This window comes from Ascaphus truei, chromosome 2, assembly GCF_040206685.1.
Source record: "Ascaphus truei isolate aAscTru1 chromosome 2, aAscTru1.hap1, whole genome shotgun sequence".
NCBI classification, from domain to species: Eukaryota; Metazoa; Chordata; class Amphibia; order Anura; family Ascaphidae; genus Ascaphus; species Ascaphus truei.
The window spans coordinates 86,339,255-86,363,126 of record NC_134484.1 but is presented as its reverse complement, the minus strand read 5'-3'; positions in this window follow the sequence as shown (position 1 = coordinate 86,363,126).

Sequence of the window (23,872 nt, the reverse complement as noted above, 5' to 3'; positions counted from 1 at the left end):
TTCTGATTCGTTGCTGGGTAGGGTCTCAACGGCAGGCACTGATGAGGAACCAGCAGCAGCAAGGACTGGATTAAACTCTGGAGCGAAGCCAGAGCCCGATCCTCACACTGCTACATCTGAAAAAGATATTTAATGGTTTACGCAACTGGATCTGATTGCTGTTACTTAAGTATATATATTCTGTGAGGGTATGAGCCAGGTCAAATAGTGGTCTCTCTATGCCAAGTTATTAACATGTATAAAAATTAAAACAGATAAGGCTGTTTACTATAGACAATTGTAGTACAGAAGGAGCACTTACAAGTAATATACAAGTATAAAATTGTGCCCACCAATGTAAATAAAGTAGCTTAATATCAGACAAAGGGGCAAATTCATGAAGCGCTGTTATGGGTTAGTGTAAACGATCTGGCGGTAACTCCTATTAAAATCAATGTGGTTAAAAGTAGAAAATAAATATGGGTCTTATTACCACAATTTTAAGATGGGATTAATAAAGATTGATGAAATAATTTACCGGTTGCGATATTTGGCCCACCATTGTGATGTGGGAATTAATGCGACCGTTAATAATCCGTTAATTACTGCATCACAATCACAATAATACTACAGTATTTCTATCATAGGCTTCTGTAATAACTATTATAACAGAAGCCTATGATAAAAATAACATTAACCCGCTTGATGACTGTGGTTACCAAGGTATACCAAAATCCCAAAGGGGTTAGTTAATACATTAAAAAAAAAACTACATACCCCATTGGCCACCTTAGTGGCTAGAAAATCATTGCCATGCAATGCATTACTAACTGCTAAGGTGACCAAGGGGTTAAACCCTCCCACCCATCCCAAGGAGACCTAAATACCCTCCCCAGGGCAACTACTCCCTTCAACCGCCCTTCCTCTTATTAATTAAGGGCCACTAGCCCTATTAGCCAAATATGACTAATAGTGCTTTTAGGCATTGCAAAAAAAATTAAAAATACACGTGTAAAAATTACACCACCACTATATTTACTTTAAAAAATACCTAGGCCCTCTCAGTGGGTGCCTGGATAGCCACATTGGCAATCAATAGTAAGCTGTATATATACAACAAATTATTGATATAAAAATACATTACCTTAGTGGTAAGTAAAGCATTGATTAGCAAATGCTTTCCTAACCACTAAGGTAATTAAGGAGTTAACCCCTCCCGCCACCCCCCTGGGAGACCTAACTACCCATCCCAGGGCAAATAACCCTATCACCCACTCCTCTACCCCCAAAAAAAGTATCCCCCCCCCAATGAAATGGGTAAGATCCTTAGCTGCTCTAGAATGGCGAGTTTCTCCCAAAATCCTCACGCCAGAAAAAGTTGGTGTGAAGGTGGTGAGAACCTTCCGATAAGTGGCGAGACGGGATTTAGAAAGAGAAATGCTTTTAATAGGCATCGTATTGATGCTGGGAGTCTCCGGAGTTTATACCTATTAATATCAGCACCGGAGACCCCCGGCATGAATCCCATGCAATAAAAATGAATTTGCAGGCAACCGCTAAGGCAATGAAGGAGTTAACCCCATGCCGCTACACACCAAGTGCCAAATACCCCCTTCATCCACAACCACTACCCACAATAAACACATACCCACCTCCACTACCCCCACATGATTGATACCAGAGGCCGCGTGTGCCCGGAGGTCCTCAGGTGGTCCCTGTGGGTATCTTTGGGCCCTCGGATGGTCCCCGTGGGTCTGTGCACCCTCAGTGGGTCACTGCTGGTGTCGGGGGTACTCAGGTGGTCCCCACGGGGGTCTGGGGGCCCTCGGTTGGTCCCTGCGGGTGTCCGGGGCATCACTTTAAGGGATGACGTCACATCCTTTTGAACTAATGTAACCTATCACATGGTACAGCAAGCAATGGGATTATCTTCAATCCCATTGGCTCTAAAACAATGTGATATAGCCATGTGGTTTGAAGGATATGACGTACCTCCCTTGGAATCAGATTGGAGCTGTACCATCTGACCATAAAATGTGATTTCACAAGCAATATATAAGACATTGAAGTCTCATTTTAACTCAAGAAGCCAATAAATAATTACAGAAGAAGATAGAAGAAGGTGATAGAAGATAAAAGAGAAAAGAATTTTGTTACCTGTTCCGGATCTTCAAGGTGGATGGCGTTGGATTGACTTTGATGACATCGTGGTACGAGAGCTTGCAGAATCACCGGGATTCGCAGGGTCAACGCTTCTACAGGTAAGAAAAATATTGAATGTATGTAAATGTATTTTTACAGGTTTTTTTATTGTATTTTTTTTTACGTTTTATGTTTTTCATTGCCCGTTTAGGGTACAGATAAATACAGTCACAGCCAATACATTTTTTGGCAAATGTTTTTCTTCTATTGATTGTTGTTTTTCCTTTTTCTGTGTATTGTTTGGCTTAAATTGTTTGTAATTTGTATGGCTTGTTTTTACTTAATTTTCCGATTGTTTAGCATTTTTATTTAATAATGTATTTTGTTGGCTACTGGTTTTAATTGATGTGTTGCCCAGTGGTTTTATTAATTCATTGGTTTTTTTTGCCTAGTGGTTTAAATTAATTAATTGATTTGTTGGATAGTGTTTTTATTTATTTAATTTGTTGGCTAGTGCTTTTATTGATTTAATTGGTTGGTTGGCTAGTACTTTGATTTATTGAATTGTGGTGTTTAGGTGCTTGTGTATATGTTTTATTATTGTGTATTTTTGTCCTTCATTCTTTTTTATTAGGGTGACTATTGACTGCTGTAGTGGCCAATCATGCCCATATTATACCACTATGCCAATCAGTGGGTAGAGGGTGGGTACAGTGGTCCCAGGGTGGGTGCTTAGGCCTCCCAGGTGGGCAGCGGGGGAGGGTGGGTTAACCCCTTAATTACTATAGCAGCTATGAACCGCTAAGGGGATTAAGGGGTTAGGGCCACTAGATTGTATTTGTTCATGTATTTTTTTCTGGCAACGGAGGACATGGCCCTGCAGTATACTGATGAGGATGCCCTTCATGATTGGCAGGGGTAAGTAGAAAGGTTTATTTACTTAATTTATGCTGGCTAATGTTTGATTTAATAATGGGCAAACGAGCTATTATCTGGATAATAGTTTTTTTGACGATTACTGTACTGTATGTTTTGGGGGTTGGGGGGGGTTGTATTTATTTAAATATTAGCAAAAATAATTTTTACCACAAGATTATTACCACAGGCCGGCGGGGAACGAGGGCCCCCAGACACCCGCAGAGACCACCTGAGGGCCCACAGACACCCGCGGGAACCACCTGAGGATCCCCGGACACCTGCAGGGACCACCTGAGGGCCCACAGACACCCGCACACTCTGGTATCAATCATGTGGGGGTAAAGGAGGTGGGTATTAGTGATGTTGTGTTTTTAATTTTTATTGTGGGTAGCAGCTGTTTTAATATACATTTTATTACTAGTGTAGATGAGCAGGGGGTCTCCAGAGTAGAACCGCATTGCTTTCAAGTCCGGGGACCACTGTATCCCAAGATATAGGCCCCGTTATGGGGTGCCGGTATCTCCTATGCATTTAAATGTCCCGCGTCATGTGACCGTGGGAATAAAATGCATTGGAGATACCGGCACCCCATAACGGGGCCTGCATCTCGGGGAGCAGGGGTACTGGACCTGAAATCAACACGGTTCTGCTCCAGGGACCCCCTGCTCATCTACACTAGTAATAAAATTTATTTTAAAACCATACATTTCGGGCGAGATTTGTGCAGGGAGAGGCGGCAAACTCTGAGCAGCGCTCTCTGCAGCTGTAAGGAATCACCGGGTAAGGCCTTTTCAGAGAGGCATTCTTCGCGCTGCTGGCTACTCGCCCTTTTGTGAATTTTGCTATCACAGGTAATCGAGGCTTTCTGAATAGCGTGATAGCAACGCTCAAAAAAATGGCGATTTAAATGGCTTGGCGATTTTATTTCTGAACGCTTAGAGCATAGGCCCATAATATTTGTGGTATTTCTGGCATTAAGCCCGTTCTGATAAATATTGGAATGTGATGAATTATTACACAATAATGTGGTATTAGGCCTCTTTATTTTATTGTATCGGATATTTTTAATGGATCTGATAAAAAGTGAGTAATTTTTGGCAGTGTAACAATGATACTATATATATATAAAACACTATAAGAATAACACTTTTTTTGGCAGCAATCCCGCATTTTTATGTTACCGCAGTGGGATGTTTCCGAGCCTATACATGCTATATGTGAGTTACGTTGCCAGTTTCGATCCATACTGTATATTTATTATAAACATAATAACCTTTAATCTTTAGATATACAATTTAATACATAGTGGTGCAATAACTAGAGTGTCAATTTAAGCAAAAAGTAGCAAGAACCCAATATTAAAACATATTTTCTTTATTATTTTTCCACCTGAATTCTTTTTTTTAAATATAATTACAGTTGTATATTGTATATCTGTGTGCAACTGTCACATTTAAATAAAAACTATATGATCACAAACATGTTACGTGCTAAACTTACAAAATTAGGCTTTTATTTTCTTTATTATTTTTCCACGACTCGGTCCCCTAGCACTCGCTTCCTGGAGCACAGGAGAAATGTCATCAAGGGTTTGAATACTCATAGTATTTCCCGACATTTCAAGTCAACACATAATCAGGACCCCAAGTCCATGACTATCATGGGGCTTGAGGGCATTTCTCCATGTGCTCTACGTGGCGCCCGCTTCAAAACCCTATGTCGGCGGGAAACTTTCTGGATCCACCAGTTGGGCAACTTAGCCCCTGGTGGATTGAACGAGTGTCTAGATGTTAGCATGCTGGTTTAGTCTCCTCCTTCCTTGTGCAATCTCTCTGCCCTTTAATCTAGGGTCATACTCTGGTTTCTCTGCTTCCTCTACATTTTGCTCATCAGGCTCCTTCTCTCAAATCCAATTGATCCCAGGATCTAGCTTTCCATTTCATTCATCCATATGATCCAGTTAAAACCAAGGCACTTAGCTTGCATTTAGTACAAATTCTCATTCACCATATGTATTGGTATATGATTTTTATATTTCCATCAGGGTCCCAGCGATCCCTGCTCTGGAAACATTGTAAGGTTGGTTTAGTATCCTTTATAATATTATTACTCCCCCTCCTTCCCTAGTGCCACCATAATTTCTCCCCATTTTTCACATCTAGTATTCATCTTAAAACATTTTTGAGTTGTTGTATATATTTCTGTTTAAAAATGCATATTTTGTTTGTTTTCACTTTTTACGTTATTACCCTATATGTATTTAATTCAATAGTATTTTAGCAGTTGTTTATTTATATATGCATATTTTAGCTTGTAGGTTTATATTTCACATTTCCTGATATTCATGTTTTTTATCAGCAGTTACTATCATGCAATTAGTGCATTGAATGCATTTTCTATTAGTAATCAACATTCAGCTGGTGCAAATGGGTTGCTAGGCAACCATTAGGGTATATATACATAGCCATGCATCTCCCCTTCATTACCCTTTGAAAAAGTCGCCCGTGTGCGACGAAACGCGTCAGGGAGCATCATCATGCATCACGTACTGACATTATGTCATCACGCATGCGCACGAATAGGCCGGATCGAGCGCGAAACAGCATTGCGGCCATCCAGCACAGGAGACATTCTCTGGGACTCTAAAGACGCTGTTTGTGAAGTATCTGAGGCACCTTTGGGTTCCTGACGGATCACTGCCCCTCCACATCATTGAGGCTGCTGAACTGCGGATCCTGTCACGGACATACCGGACTGGTGGTGATATATTCACAAACTGCTTTTATTTCATTTACCCTTGTGAGTGATTTTCTTCCCCCTTCCCTTCCTTCCCAACAATGAATGTACGGTTTTACACTATGGTGCGTGCACTTTCTCCTCTCTTTTTCCTATATACAGTATATAACTATAAGAATAACACTTTTTTCGCACCGCCCTGAGGAAGGTCCCACTCTTATGGACCGAAACGTTGGCTGCCCTGTGTTGTTAATACACTTTATTTACTTCATTATATTGCGGTGTGCTGTCTCTTTGTTACCTGGATTTCCCTGGTTACCCTGTACATGTATATATGGGACGAGCATCTGCCTTCATTTGAGAAACCGTGAGTGCAAACTATTTTTTCATTGACTATATATATATATATATATATATATATATATATATATATATATATATATATATATATATATATAACTATAAGAATAACACTTTTTTTGGCAGCAATCCCGCATTTTTATGTTACCGCAATGGGATGTTTCCGAGCCAATACATGCTATACGTGAGTTACGTTGCCAGTTTAGATGCATACTGTATATTTATTATAATCATAATAACCTTTAATCTTTAGATATACAATTTAATACATAGTGGTGGAATAACTAGAGTGTCAATTTAAGCAAAAAGTAGCAAGAACCCAATATTAAAACATATTTTCTTTATTATTTTTCCACCGGAATTCTTTTTTTTAAATATCATTACAGTTGTATATTGTATCTCTGTGTGCAACTGTCACATTTAAATAAAAACTATATGATCACAAACATGTTACGTGCTGAACTTAAAAAATGAGGCTTTTACACCACAGGGAAAATTGTTCATCTTAGCATACAGTATAATGATCCAGAAATTCCCAAGGGCTGTCTTGGGTAGTAAAAGAAAAGAAACTAGCATTAGAAATTAAAGCCTGGATTGTTAAAATGTTTTTATTCATAAATATTAAAGCTGCTAACTACCTAACCCTTGTAAATGGCAGTGTTCAATCACTAGATAACAAATGAGGCCATCTGTAAAGATTCTGGTTGGATCAATATTGTTACTTAGCAACAGATCAGCATGACTTCAGTTCTTGCATCCATAGGGATCATTGGTTCCCTGACACAGTTAAATTGAGGCAGTATTTTTTTTTAAATGTCTCGAGTGTTAAATCACAGCAAGCAGTTTTCCATAATATTCAAATATATTCATCAGAGAGTTATGTGTCAAGCAGAAAGTGAAAATTAATTCAATTTTGTGAATCATACAGTGTACTGTAAGATGTGTCAGCAAGGTATTTAAAATAATGTGTGAACAAGGAAAATGCCTATATTTTCTCTTTATTCAAAAAAGTTAGACATTACATTTTATGGTCTAGTGTGAACGCAAAAAAGAAAAAATATGTTAAACTAATGAAAGCTAATTGAAAGCTCCTATAGCACATTGTTGATAAATTCTAGTGGGCCTATTCTAGTAGCTTCGATAAAATTGCTGCCATCTCGAACGATTTGGCATGACACCGCTGAACGGTTTGTCATTTGTGTTATCACGGTATTCAGAAAGAATCTGAAAGCATTTCCACAAGTCTCAAACTGTGAGGTAGGAAAATGCCAATACCGCTCAGGACAGCAGCAATGGTATCTCAGCCTCTCTCAAAGTTCTCACCCGTACGATTTGGCCGCAGTCTGTAAGAGCTGCATAGACAGCTGCATAGAGATAGACGCATCTCCCTGCACAGCACTTACAGGCGATCGCAGTGTTTTTATTTACATTTTAATAACAGTGAACTGTAGCAGGGGTCTCCGGAGTAGAACCACATTGATTTCAGCCCTGGGGAACCCCTGCTTCTTGAGTTACAGGCCTCTGCGTGGGGTGCCAGTATCTTCTGTCCATTTAAATGTCTCGGTCACGTGACGCGGGAGATTTAAACATTGCAGGGGGATGACGACACCCCACACTAGGGCCTGTAACTCGGAAAACAGAGGCCCCCTGGGCTGAAATGAATGCGGTTCAGCTCTGGAAACCCCCTGCTCCCACACACAATAATTCAAATTTTAATAAAAACAGGCAATGAAGGGTTAAACCAGAGTACCCGGTTTGTTGGTGGTGCAGGAGGAGGATGCAGGGGGTTGTTGCCCCAGGGTGGGTGGTTGGGCCTGCCAGGAAGGTTGCTGGAGGAGTAAACCCCTTCACAACCATTGTGGTGGTAACCACTATGGTAATGCAGGGGTTAACCACTCCCGCTATCAACCCAAGAGGCCTAACCCCCCATCCTTGGAGCAACTTCCCCTTCACCCAATCCTCTACACCCAAGAAACATTAAAATACAACAACCCTACTACCCACCTTCTCTACCCCTAACAACCCAGATCTAGATAATAGCTAATTTTCCCATTAAAAATAAAACATTATTCAACCTGCATAAAATAAATCAAAGTGCTACTTACTCCTGCCAGGATGAAGGCCATCCTCATCACCGGCCTACAAACAAACTAATGGCCACTAACCATTTAATCACCTTAGCGGTTATTAACTGCTATAGTAATTAAGGGGATAAACCTCCTCCCCTGCTATCCACGCAGGACGCCTAACCACCCTCCTGTAAGGGTTCCAGTCCAGGTTTTGGCTAGAACCTGCCCTTACCTTGCTGCTGTGGACATCTTGGTTGTTGGCGAGCCTCCTCCTGAACTTTGTTATTGGCTGCACCTGTTCAACGGCTTAAATAGCAGCCAGTGGCTTCCAGCCACTGCCTGAGGATTGTATGTGTTTCCCTGTGTTCCTGGCCACCTTGGGTTCTAGTTGCTGAACCTTCCTTGTTCATGAGCCTTCCCTGTTCCTGAGTCTTCCCCGTGGCGTGCCTGTCCCTGTGGCTTGCCTATCCCTGTGGCTTCCCTGTTCATGAGGCTAACCTGTTGCTGAGGCTAGCCTGTCCATTTGTAATCCGTGTTGCTGACTCCAGACCATGATCCCGACCTCACTGCCTTCCGCCTGCTCTGACCATTTGCCTGTCGCCTGGATTCTGCATCATTGCTGCCTTCCCTGACCCTTTGCCTGCTTACCGACTATGGATACTCTAACATGACTCTGTCCCTGGGCTCTGGTCGGTTAATTGGCATCCATACTGTACCTTAGCCCTGCGGGTCCGCTTCCTGATCAGAGATGAGTACCATCACACCTCCCCGGAGAAACTACCCCCCCACCCTCTACCCATTGATTGCACAAAGTTACATATAACATGGGCATGATTTGCCACTGTGACTGTCAATGGGCAACCTAAAAAAAAACAAGCACCAAAAATACACAACAATAAAAAAAAACATGCACCAAGAATACACAACAATAAAAAACAACAAGCAACAAAAATAAACAACAATGAAACAAAACCAATTATCAAAAATACATAACAAATAAAAACAAGAACCACAAATACAAAACATAGCAATTAAATAGAAACAAGCATTTACCAAAAAATACATTGCTTATCACTGTGTTTATCTATAGCCCAAAAGGGGCATAGATAAACACTTTGGCAGTCAATAAGCAACCTAAAAAAATACACAATGAAATCAAATACAATCAATGTTTGTATTACCATTGATGTCTTCACCCCGTCCTATGCGAGCACCCTTGATGTAACACTTGCGCTCACCACGAACAAGGCGGAACCCCGGTACTGAGGTGGGAAAGTATAGAGCTGCGCACTCACAGCTGCGGAGGCACGCCTGGAGAGTGGAAAGTCAAGATCGCCGGGTCTGGGTTGGAGAGAGTGGGTTAGTCAAGCTATGGCCATGGTCGCGGATAGGTGCCAGAAGGATAATCAAAGTCTGAAGTGCCATGGTCATGACGTCACATTCTTAAAAAAACAAAAAAAAACTGTCACATGGTACACCAGCCATTTATATAAGGCCTGTCCCATCTCATTTGAGCTTAAGAAGCCGACGGGACAACATCCAGCCCATTGGATTGGATTACAATTAAAGAAGAGAAGACTGAAGAAAGAAGAAAAGAATTTACCAGAAGCTGAGGAGCATTGCATTATGAAAGCATGAATAAAAAATACAAGGTTAGAATTCAAATCACAGAATAACAAGAGAGTTTATTGGTGTACAGGTGCACACATGAGACAGCTTATTAACAAAGCTCTCTGACAGTTATACGGCCTACACGATATACTGTATTATACCCTAATACTAAAGCTCACGCCCACTTTATGGGGTGGTTTGTACATCATAGAAATAACATAATGTAATAATAACAAAAATGAAAATGAGAAAGTCAGCTAAAATCATTATACAAAGCTCAGTAACCGTTACCCCATATATCTGGGGCCTGCTATGTTTGTGTATTCTGTAAGGGGTTGAATGTGAGAAATAATTTCTATCTCTTATTCCACCAGACACTCGAATGTTGAGACGTCAATTCTAACTCTAATCCCACTTCTCAAGGCTGTACGCACCGTCCCTTCTTCTGCAGCTGGGCTGACCAGGGCTGGTATCAACAATTTGCAGAGAGCAAAACATTCTTTCAAACCCAAGCTGTACTTCCATTTCATGCTATCAAGCAGGCACACACAGAGACAGAACACATCAAAAAGGATGACAGACAGGGACAAGAACAAACAGAACAAAATGGCTGACAAGATCAGGCAACCAAGATGGCTGCGAACAAAATGGCTGCTTAGTGCTGTTTACTTGAGACCCCCCATTGTCACTCACTTTCTCAGCATTATGGATCAAAAGGATCTAGCTGCAGTCAGAATCGGAGGGTGAAGACATCAAGGGTAAAAAAAACATTCATAGTACAGTATGTTATTTTTGTATTTTTATTGTATTCTTTTATTTTATTTTTAGGTTGCCCATTGACTGCCAATGTGTTAATCTATGTCCCTTTCAGGCTATAGATAAACATGGTGACAAGCAATGCATTTTTAGGCACATGTTTTTTTATTTAATTCTTATGTATTGTAATTTTTTTTATGTTTTTTTTTTAGGTTGCCCATTGACTGCCAATGTGTTTACCTATGTCCCTTTAAGGGCATAGATATGCAAAGTGACAAGCAATGTATTATTTTGCAAATGCCTGTTTTTATTTTCCCACTCTCTTTTTTTTTTATTGGAAAAATATAACCAAGGATTCAGAGTTGTCATGTGTACATGACCGAAATTGGGACAAAGAGTTTCCAATAAACATTTTAACATTTTAACATATAGAGAAAAGGGGGGGGACAGACAGACGGGGATGGAGAGGTGGGAGGGGGAAAGGGGAAGGAGTGGGGGCCCTTAGAGCTTGGACCTAGGCCAGCCCCGGGGGTTCGGGACTCCAGCCATGGTTCCCAAGTTTTTTGGAACTGTGGCAATTTTTTTATGGAGCATCGCCGTAAGTTTCTCCATATTTAAAACTGTGTTGATCCTTTTAACAACTGTGTCTCTAGTTGGGGCTTTAATTTGCTTCCAAGCCGCTGCGGCCGAGCATCTAGCGGCTGTGAGAATCGAGGAGATCAGTCTGCCCATTGACGTGGGGATGTTTTCAATAGATTTACCGAGCACGAAGGTCAGAAGGTCTAAGGGGATCTTTAGTCCCGTTGTCTCATTTGTTCATTTTTGAATCATGGACCAATATCTCTGAATCTCTGGACATGACCACCAAATGTGGGCCATGTCCCCCTTTTGACCACATCCCTACCAGCACAGGTCAGGTGTGCCGGGGAAGATCTGGCTTAGCCTAGTCGGGGTCAGGTACCACTGGAATAGGATTTTGTATACTATATATTTTCTTTAGTGACGGTACAAATAGAGGTTTTAGTTGCCTGTTTTTATTTTATTGTTATGCACTGTATTTTTGGTGCTTGTTTTTTTAAGTTGCCCATTGACTGTCATAGTGGCAAAGCATGCCAATATTATATGGCCATGGTGTACTACTGTGCCAATTAATTGGTTTATTGGCATTTGTAATGTTTTTTTTTAGCTTGCCCATTTATTGCTATAGTAGCAAACCATGGCCATTTCATGGCCATAGTTTAATACTATGCCAATCAATGGATAATGGGGGTGGAGGATGGGAGTGGTTGCCCCAGGGAGGGTGTTAGGCTTCCCAGGTGGGTAGCAGAGAGGGAGGTTAACCCCTTAATTACTATAGCAGTTACTAATCGCTAATGTGATTAAGGGCTTAGTGGCCATTAGTTTGTTTTCTATTGTAATGTTCCTGCCAACAGAGGACAAGGATGGGGAGGAAGACGAGGACAGTCTTCATCCTAGCAGGGGTAAGTGCCACTTGTATTTACTTTATGCTGTCTGGATAATATTTTATTTTCAATTGGCAAATGCACTATTATCCATATCTGGATAATAGTAATTTTGCCCATTACTGTACGGTATATATTATGGTTGTGGGTGGGTGGGGGGTTATTTATGTATTGCACTGTAAAAAAAAATTGGAATGGGGAAAAGCGCAACTTGCCATCTTTGGTTAATAGCACTTTTACCCATTTCTGTTGTTGGTACAGGGGGTGGGTGAAGGTGTTAGTTACCCCGGGATGGGTGTTTAGGCTTTGCAGGAGGGTAGCACAAGGGGTTAACCCCTTCATTACCTTAGCGGTGTTAATGGAAGGATTAACTTCTACTGCCACTCTCCTGCAAGGCATAAACACATACCCTGGGGTAACTACCACCTTCACCCACCCCCTGTACCAACAACAGGATGTGAGGGAGAGAGAGGTTGGAGGTGGTGAGAGAGAGATGGATAGAGGGGGGTGAGAGAGAGGTGGCTGAGGGGGAGAGATAAGTTTGGGGGAGAGAGAAGGTTAGGGGAGAGAGGGGTGGGAAGGAGGAGAGCATGTGGGGGAGAGGCTGGAGAGAATTGGAGAATGTGGGGGAGAAGCTGGAGAGAAGGGGGCATGTGGAGGCATTTATTGCAAATCATTGCACTAAACAAGATGATGGATCAACAATAAAAGACTGTGCATTTATAAAGAGAGTCACAGTATACTATATGAAATTATACAAGAACACAGATAACATATAGCATAATCTAGCAGCAGAAAAGCGAGACGAAACCACCAGTTATGTACCATGCATCCTTCCAGAAGAAGGGGCGAAGGCAATAAAATCCATGAAGTATGTAATTACGTCTTGATAGACGCTGGGGAAGAAGAGAAAGCAGAAGTAGAGAAAATCCATGCAAAACTCTTAACATGCTGCTTGAAGATTAAGAAAATTTCACACCAATGGAGTAATGCCATAGTTATCCATATCCACAAGAAAGGAGATAAAGAAGACCTTAAGAACTACAGACCATTTAGTCTACTTCCAATGACATACACGATTGTTATGAAGATACTCAGTAATCAGCTGCAACAGACCCTGGACATTGCCCAGTGTAGAGAACAAGTGGGATTCTGCAGTGGATATAACACAATGGGCATAATCCAATTGGTACAAGAAGTGATTTCCTTAAGTAATTAATATGATTTGTCGCTTAGTTTAGGATTTACAGATTATGAGAGGAACATTTATGAGACAGATTTGATGGACATAAGACTTTTTTCAACCTCACCTACTATATAACCCACTGTAAGAGGATACAAGCAAGATACGGATCAGCAAAATAGTGAGACAGGGAGATACCATTTAAACAAAGCTTTTCACAGCAACACTTATAGAATTGTTCAAGACATTGCATTGGTAAGAAAGAGGAATCAAAATCAATCATGAATTCTTGAGTTACCTACAATTTGCAGATTACATTGTTATTTTTGCCACAAGCCAAGACCACAAGCAAGAAATCTGAGAACTCGTCAAGGCAAGTAAGAAGGTTGCCCTCCATATTAATCTCAGCAAGATCAAATTGATATTCAACTAATGTGTTAAATCTACAGTACAACGATCGAAACAAATGGAATAGAACTAGAAGTCGATTATGTCTACCTTGTCCTGCAAGAATTAATGCATATAGCCTTTTGGATGAAATCAATTGGAGAACGAAGATGGTCTGGAGTGCATTTGTAAGAAAAAAGACTTACTCTTTACCACACAAGATCAGATTGCAGTTATCAGTGCAAAAATTTGGTTTTAGGCGCTCCTATACAGAGTGTGATACAGTGATAAATAGAATACCAAAATAAAATAATACAATCACTGAAGGGTATATATATATACTGCTGCGACACACTTTATTCGAGCAAATACCCAGTTTGTACCTGGCAGATACCTGGAATGCGCCGCTCCTCACCTCAGACAAGCCCCGTTGCGTTTGCCTTCCCAGCCATGGTTCATGCCTGGCTGACGGGCGGCTGATCTGTTAAATGATAATGATTAGGATTTAATAGGCTGCAATGCTTCGAGTGTCTACCAGATGGCATAAATTCATGAATTGTAATGCAGTATATATATATATAATGTGCAGTATTGCAGCCAGCGGGAATAAAATGCTTCAAGCCCTGCCTGGAAAATAACGCAATGCACTCGGGCAGAAAACAGTCACAAACCTCAATACACCCGAGTATACCCGAATTCGTGGGACTAGCCGAGCTCGAATAAAGTGTGTCGCCAGTGTAGTGCACAAGTGTAAAATGTGTAAATAAATAAATACAGTGAATTAAAGTGAAAAAATCGCAGCTCAACCCTATGAAGAAAAGGTCAAAATTCTCTTCTAGTCGAATTGTAGGTGTAGCTTTGGGGAGCGCAAGTATCACCATATGGGGAATAAAAAAATAATATACTTTACATAGTGTAATATGTTCCAGGAATGTATGTGACTTCTGGGTATCAGCAAAATGGGGACTCACACTTTCCCAGATAATAGACAGCAGTTTCCACACAAATGTGGCTTGGAATATCCAAAACTTCTAATCTCAGGTAGGTGAGTGACAGTGGTCTCAATGTGATGTATCCTCAAAAGGACAAAGATGACAAAGATGACACTTTAGTGCAACATTGTTTGTGCAATAAAGAAATATATTAAAACAAATGGTATTACACTCACATTTGTATAATGTAGCATGGACACATAAAATTAAACATGAGTGGCTTGTTTGGCAGCTCCGTTGCTCGTGGTCTACCGCGCCGCGTAACTTACGGGTACGATCGACCCCAATTTCGTGGCAGAGAACGGGCAGCTATCAATACAGAGAGAATGCCAGTGGAGCCTACTCTCATCAGACTACGCGTTTCGCTTGGAACAGCTCCTTTAGGGGTCATATCTGAAGCATCTTACAGATACATCTATATATACTTTGCTTGACTCTGATTGGATGTTAGAACAGTTCTAAGATTTTCATTGGTTGCTTGAGTGAGCTCTAATTGGCTGGTGGGTGGAACTAATACTACATGTAAACATCATAAACTTGCCTAGCAGCTAATACAATATAATGACAACTACAGTAACTTTAATACATGATACAATGTGATAAAATACAATTTATAAACACATTAATAAGAACTTAATAACAGCCCCTTTGTGTTACAGTTCTTTTTTATAGGTTGAACTTGATGGACATATGTATTTTTTCAACCTCATCTACTATGTAACTATGTAACTATGTAACTGGATTCTTAATACAAATATATAAATAAAATACAAATTAAACGAAGGGAATATATGTATCAATCTACTGATTGGCAACTATCTCTAACTAAGTGATTCTGAGTACGTCATACCAGGCATAGGGATGGGAGAGAGAGAGAAAGATTGAGGGAATATGATTAGTGGTGACATAATCCACATATATCACTTTATGACTATAAAAGTACTTGTAAAAATACTCAAAATATATATATTAAGAGACCACCATTTGAGAAAAACAAACACACATATCTAAAAACATATATTTTGCATAATACTTGAAATTGGTTCTTATAAAAAATTGGTTCTTATAAAAAAATTGGTTACTATAAAATTAATAATTTACATTAAAATTAATATAAAAATAATTTTTATTGTTATTCCTTAATTAATTCATTGTAATTTTTTATACCTATAAACCTCTTTAAAAGAATCTTTTAGTGTTTAAATGAAACTTTAAATAAAAGCACCAATCTCTATATCAACATTTAACCCTCCTGGATTCATCGTTTTAAGACGGTGAATCCAGAAGGTTTCTCTTTTTGTCAATTCTAGGGAGCGATTGCCTACTCTCCAATGTGGGGCAATATGTTCTATCCCTTTAAAAGTTAAATCTTTTGGATTTGATTGGTGAAATGTATTAAAATGTTTTGGGACGCTGTGTGTTTATTTTCCTTCTAATATTCCCTATGTGTTCTAAGGCTAGAACTTTGAGTGCATGCGCGTTTTTTCCTATATATTGAAGTCCGCAGGTACATTCAGCAGATAAATGATGAATTCTGTGTTACAGTTTAAAAATTGTTTAATATGAAATTCTTCGTTAGTAATATTAGATTTAAAACAGTTCTTTACTCCCTTGAAACAAAAATCACAGGCTTTACAATTACCACAGGAGAAAAAACCTTTCGGAAGCTTCAGCCAATTGCTATTATTTATGTCCGCCTTTAGTTGTTTGAGGACCCTTGGTACTAATTTCTCCTTCAAATTCCTTGCTTTTGAAAAGATAACATTAGGATGTTTGGTAATACACTTCCCAAAACAGGATAGTTTTGTAATATATGCCAATGTTTTGTGATGGCTTGTTTGATTTTATTAGCTTCTCTATTGTATTTTGTTATAAATGTGGTAGTAAAGTCTTTGTTGCTGTGTTTCTTGTCCTTTGAGTTAGGGTTTTTTATTAAAAGTTATCTATCAAGATTATCAGTTCTCTTTTTAGCTTCCATTATAATTTTCACTTGATACTTTTTTTCTTAAAATGTATTAATTAATGTTTTGGATTGTTCTTCGTAAACTTCTGGTTTTGTACAATTTCTCTTGATGCTCCTTTGTTGACCATAGGGTACATTAGAAATCCACCTAGGATGATGACAGCTATTATTCAATATGTAGTTATTGCTGTCTACAGCCTTAAAATATGTTTTTGGCATAATTTCATTGTTTTCAATATAAATAACCAGGTCTAAAAACTCTACTTCTGTCTTGCTAAATTTGAAATAAAAATTAAATTAAAATGATTGTGTTAATATAATCTAAAAATTGTTTTAAAATGATTTCATCGCTGTTCCAGATGAAAAGCACATCATCGATGTATCTCTTCCAGAGGACCAGGTTTGAACCAAACAGTTGGGGGGACCAAATATGGTCTTTCTTTTTGCAAGTATGTGGAACTGCAATGGGGACCAGGTTTGCACCAACCTATGCGAATGTATTCATGACCATCTGGGAAGAAGAACAGCCATGAATAAACAGACATGTTAAATTCCCAGTCATAAGGTGGAAAAAAAACTTGAATACAATATCCAAGTCACATGACCCAGCAATCTGAGAGTAAAAGGAACATGTTTCAATCCAAATAGCAGTATAGAAAAAATGTGTTAGCATTGTGTCCAGGTCAAAAAAACAAGTAATGGTCCCTTATCACAAAGTATGGAAAAAAGTATTATATGGCGCCTGAGGTACATTCATTGATCCAGAATAATTAAGATCTTATCATGTTGCAGTATAGTGTCTGTTTATTCGTGGCAGTTCTATTCCAAAATATTTAGATAGTTGGGTAGGTTTCTGCTCTGAACGGACGATCCTTTTTGCACTCTGGGGGAATATTTTCTGTCTTGCCTTTAAATTCTTCATGGGCAAGCTACCCAGCTACCTGAACAAGCTCCTCACCCCTACCACTTGCAGCACTTATCACCTGAGATCAGACTCCAAAAGACTGTTCATGGTCCCAAGGCTCAACAAAGTATTCGGACATTCCTCCTTCTCCTACCGTGCACCCCAAAACTGGAACAACCTACCAGAGACTCTCACATCCACCACCAGTTTAAGTTCTTTCAAATCTAAGGCTGTCTCACATTTTAACCTGGTCTGTAACTGTTTCATACGCTCATAATATATATTTTCTTTAACTGTGCACGCAATGTCTTGTATATAATGTATACCCTGTTCATTTATGTAACTGTACTTGTAACCATGCATTATTTGTTTTACTCTGTGCCCAGGACATATTTGAAAACGAGAGGTAACTCTCAATGTATTACTTCCTGGTAAAATATTTTATAAATAAATAAATATTTACTTCCCCTATTCTTGCATTAGTCCTTCATGCTACATTGTGTTGGCGTGTCTTTTAGGTACTTAACTTTCTTTCTTAACTTTTCTTTGGTATATATATTTATTAGCCTTTTGTCATTCAGGTATTTACTTATATTAGTTTTTTCTCCTTTGTTACTTCATACTTATTTGAACTAGGTTTACAGCATTATTAATTAGGAGTTAAGCGGTCTCATTTGGTTTTATTCATTTTTTATATGTTTCTGTGTTATCAATAAAGTTCATCTTATTTTCTGTCAATTTGAGTGCTTTATATAGGACTTGCTTTTTCTTTGTGTGTATAATATTATACTAGTCCTTAGCACCAGAAGAGGTTACTTTTACCTGACTCCTGGGATATTGACTTATTGTAGATCTGAAAGGCTGATTAGATTGTGGCACTATATGTGTGTGTGTGTGTGTGTGTATGTGTATATATAATATATATATATATATATATATATATATATATATATATATATAACACACAAATGAAAAGGACAAAGACAACCCCCTTGTTAGCACTCTAAATTACACCTAAAGAAAATCTACTAATAAAGATTATATTGCAAGAACCAGATGCACTGCAGAGTCAGAAAAATGAACAAGATTTTATTGGAATAACAGCAAGACACACTAACTTAAAAACATGAATATACTAAAGACAGCCTAACAAAATATATGTATCAAAAATATATTGGATAAAAGGGGGACTGTTAATCTAGTGAATTAATTCTATTTTACCTCAAAAAAACTAAAATGTGTCTAAGTGAATATAAATTATAACACAAAAGTAGTTTAATATAACCCTTGAAGGTAATACAAAATATTATAAATCCCTACTGGCATGAATGCCTAATAGAGAGATATATGATGGATTGTGGCATGGAGGAAAAGTATATAATCAATGACCCAGTATACAGCCAGGAAAAATAATATATTACCAAAAATAAAGGGGGGAGAGAAAGGCAAACAGGGAAAAAAATTGATGATATAAAAATAATAATCATACCCTGCCTAGCAATTCCCAAAAAAAAGAAAACAATGAGAACTGATGCAGCAAAAAAAAAAAAAAAAAAAAAAAAATTATATACCTATAAATGACATGCTAACAAACAGAGTCATACAAATGGAAAATACAGCAGTGCATAGCACTGCAAGGACAAGTAATGATTTTGGTTTCAGCTGAGAAGTGAAGGCATCTTTATTGCTACCACTTAACAACTAGAAGCTCATTTCGTAGTGCACTCCTAGGCTTTTAAAACTTAACATTTAATTGATAATGGGGATAAAATGAGTTCTTAACACAAAGTGATAATAATAAATACATATAATGTACAGTGGCGGGAGGGAATGAGGAGACGATAGATGGCCAAGGTATATAGTCTGATATGCTGATGCCTAATAATACAGATCAAAAGCAGTGATACCTAATAGGCCTTGATGGGAAAGTGGGTTACTCAGCTGGAAAAGCTCAAAAGTGCTTGCCCTGTGTATGTGTATTGTGTGTCATGTGGCATAGCGTACCGAGCACCCAACCTGTATTGATAAATAGCCCAAATCAGTGTGCTAGTCCTAAGTTTAATAAATATAATGTTATGGCTAATAGATATAATCTACCATATTAAAGCTAGTAGATATAATCACTGTATGTGCAACTCAATGACAGGTTGGTGGTACGTGGATTGATTCTGCGCCCAATGACATTTAACAATCACTTTACACAGATAGTATATACGGCAAGCTATTAATAATAAAAGACCAGAATAAGCTGATGCTAAACACTCTGCTGGGTATTAAAGCAGTAAACAAATTATTACTGTGGTTGTTGAATAAGCCGTCAACAAATAATCAATACTGTGAATAATTGTCCTTAGCAAAGATCCCTGCACACATAACCTTTTACCATTTCATAGAGCCATTGGTACATGAATAGGTGTCAGTGTGTAGCAGATGCTGGCAGACTAGCAGTGGTGAGATTGAACATGCATAGAGTCGCAACTAATTGTAATTGAATCCCTGCTAGCTACAGGACAAAGTAACACAATGTATCACAGTACAGAGACAGGCTATAACAAAAAACCACTGAGCGAGTAGAACCAGTTAAGGCCTGGACGCGATCGCATATAAAAGGAGCACCAGCAGAGAACACAAACACAAAATGTTGATACTACCCGTCTCTCTCAGTTCCCTCGCGCTGACGTCACCACGCCAAAACGCCCTACGCGTTTCCCTCCTTGACGGAGATTCTTCAGGGGCGAGTGAATCTAGTGAATTAATTCTATTTTACCTCAAAAAAACTAAAATGTGTCTAAGTGAATATAAATTATAACACAAAAGTAGTTTAATATAACCCTTGAAGGTAATACAAAATATTATAAATCCCTACTGGCATGAATGCCTAATAGAGAGATATATGATGGATTGTGGCATGGAGGAAAAGTATATAATCAATGACCCAGTATATAGCCAGGAAAAATAATATATTACCAAAAATAAAGGGGGGAGAGAAAGGCAAACAGGGAAAAAAATTGATGATATAAAAATAATAATCATACCCTGCCTAGCAATTCCCAAAAAAAAGAAAACAATGAGAACTGATGCAGCAAAAAAAAAAAAAAATTATATACCTATAAATGACATGCTAACAAACAGAGTCATACAAATGGAAAATACAGCAGTGCATAGCACTGCAAGGACAAGTAATGCCCAGACAGCAAAGAGAGTTAATACTCAGCTGTAGCAGGGTTGCGTGAGGCATGTGTCCATCAGATTGTAGAAGGTTTGTTCCAATGTTTGTGCATACTGTAGCAGAAATAAAGAGAATCAAAAAATGCTGCAACAGATCCTTCACAAGTCCATCCAAATAAAGATTACATGGGGGCTGTCAGAGAGTAAACACTCAACGCGTTTCACCCGTCGGTGGGCTTCTTCCCGGAGTGGTATATATATATGTGTGTGTGTGTATATATATTTATACTGTATATGTATGGGGGTGTGGACGGACGTTCACAGAGGTACACAATTGGAGATTTTATAAGGTGAAATTATAATAGGCTTTATTGTGCCTTTTCCTTTTCATCAGGAAATCATCCAAACACAGGGGGGGAACAAAGCTTCTATTCACCTGGGAGTATCTCTAGTGAAAATACCATGCAATTAATTCACAACTCCATAAGTCAAGCATGTCTCGCAGCCCCAAAACATATAGCTTGAAATAAGCAGATATAAGCAGTCTCTTAATTATGAAAGTCTTATCTGTTTCTTGCTGTAGAGTAAGCTTCTCTGCTCTCCTGGAACCGCACCCGTGCGTGCACAGAAAATATCAGCATCCAGGTTTAGAAGTCTTATTTGGTGTCTTGCAATCAGCTATGCTGGGCAGAGCTCAAGACCGGTCAGCTCCAGAGATGTGTGTTCTCTTGGTCAGACTCTCCTGGGAGTCTCAAGAACACTCCTCTGTCTCTCCAAAGGTCAGCTCTCAGTCAGAGCTAAGGAGTCACTTCCTGTCTCAACAGACAGACTTTTGTAAGCAATCAGGCAGGTGGTGTTTATTAATTGACTACCAGCAATTAACCACCACACTGCCAGATTAAAGGCACATTACTTGAACAGGGATTACTCCCCTGTTACAGGGGGTTATATGTATTGTTTTTTTTTTATATATGTACTGGGCAGGTGGGTTTTTTGTATGCATTTGGGGGTGGGAAGGTTTTTGCATGAAGGGTGGGAAGTTTGTTGGTATATATCTCGTGGGAGGGAATTATGTGAGGTGGAGGGAATGAGTGATCCTGGGGTAATTGACAGAGGGAGAGGAGAGAGGGGTGAGTGAGGAAAAGAGGGAGTAGGAGTGAGACGCAGGGGAGATAAATACATGCGAGGCAGGTGAGTGAGAGGGGGTGAGATGGACAGAGAGAAATACATGGGAAAAGGCGGGAAATAGAGGGAGCTTGTGAGGTGTGAAATGGGTGGGCGGCTCGCAATACCAATGATACGGGGGGACTGCTTAAAATGTTTGTCCTGGGCTCCATGGTTTCTGTTGGCGGCTCTGGTTACAAGCCTTTATATCTCTAATCCACAAGGAAGGGAACGATCCGACAAATTGTGGGAGGCATCACCCAATTTCTTTGATTAATACGGATGTCAAAATATTCTCTAACCAATAGGTTACTAAAATTTCCCCCCTCTCTGTTACATTTCGACCAGGTTAGCTTCATCCCAGGAAGGCAAGCTGCTGATAATATCAGAAGAATCATTGATCTGACAGCCTTAGCTAGGCGGTATGATATCCCATCTATGCTACTCAGTCTTGATGCAGAGAAAGCCTTCAGCTGCATTGATTGGGTTTATATGAGGGAAATTCTGAAGGCCTTTGGCTTCTTGGGTACTGTTGCAGGGTACATGCAACCACACACATGGGTTCTCTTGATAAGGCTTCTTTATTGAGCCTTAAAAATATACAGCACACAAAAACCAAATAGCTTCTCTTCAGCATACAAAAACAAAATATCTTCTCTTCAGCAAACAAAAACAAAATAGCTTCTCTTCAGCATAGAAAACAAGGCAGATTCTCTTCAGCATGCAGGACACAGACAGTTCATCACACGTGTACTTTGAAAAACAGACCTTATAGCAGTAATCTCTTCAGTATTTCAGTCCTGTCTCCTGACCAGCTAGCTTGCATGTGTGTACAGCCTGGGGTTTTTAAAACATCTTGATTATGCAGCTGGGGTCAGACTAATTAAGCATCCCTACTCAACTGAAACTTAACCTTGTCACTGCTGCACTGCAGGCCTAAACATAGGTTTGTCAGGTATATAGCTGGTGACGTTCATTCACCCTGTCACAGGTACCTTCCTAAAAGCCCTAAGTACCTTCCTAAAATACTAGCCCTTTACACAAACCCAACAGCTAAAGTAGTAAGCCAGGGCTTCCCATCGGGCCAATTTCAAAGTAAAAGCAGGACGAGGAAGGGTTACCCCCTTTCTCCTCTTATATTTGCATTATGCATGGAACCCTTGGCAGAGCACATTCGACACAATGTAAACAGGTATCAAGGCAGGAGATTAATCCTACAAATTGGCACTTTTCACTGATGATGTTTTTTTTTACAATCTCCAACCCCTTAACCTCCCTCCTTAATCTATTCAGTGACCTCACACTTTTCAATAAACTGGATTTAAGATCAACAATAGCAAGTCTGAGGCACTAAATATCAATTTGCAAAAAGAAACAAGCAAACTGCCATAACCCAATTTTGATTTTAAGCAGCAACATTCATCTATCAAATATCTAGGGATATTTCTAAGCAAAGACTATGACTCATTATATAGAGCCAACTACCCGGAATTCTAAAGACCCTATAGGCAGACCTATGGATGTTGGCGAAATTCAATATCTCTTGGATGGGAAGAGTCCACTTGGTTAAGATGAATCCATGAAGTAGTATCCCATGGGGCAGGTTAGGTGGTGCACTGCATCTGAAAATTGATGACAGAGGCTGGATCACTCAAATATATGTAGCACCTGTTCCCCCCTGCCACGGAAGATCTAGACAATACATAGGTGTTTTCCTGAGTACTGTAGCTCACCTGCTGGTTCAGGAGGTCTGAGTTGCTCCACAGTTGGAGTTTGGGAGCAGCAACAGGGCAGGCTTTCTTGTAGTTCTTACAGTGCAGTGCCTCCATCCCATGAGGATTCTGAGGATTGCAGGATGGTCCCCACAGGCCATACTCCTCCCCAATAAACACACGGCATATTGGGTCCAACAGTAGGTTTATTGCATGTACAGGATGACATCTCCTCCCATGGAGCAAATCACTGGGGCTTGAGGCCCCAAGAACCCCTCCTAATCTCCTCAACTCTCTTATAGGGAAAAGGGTATACACGGCACCATAACCAGAGAGCACACTCAATTTGGTGAAGTATCAGCTTT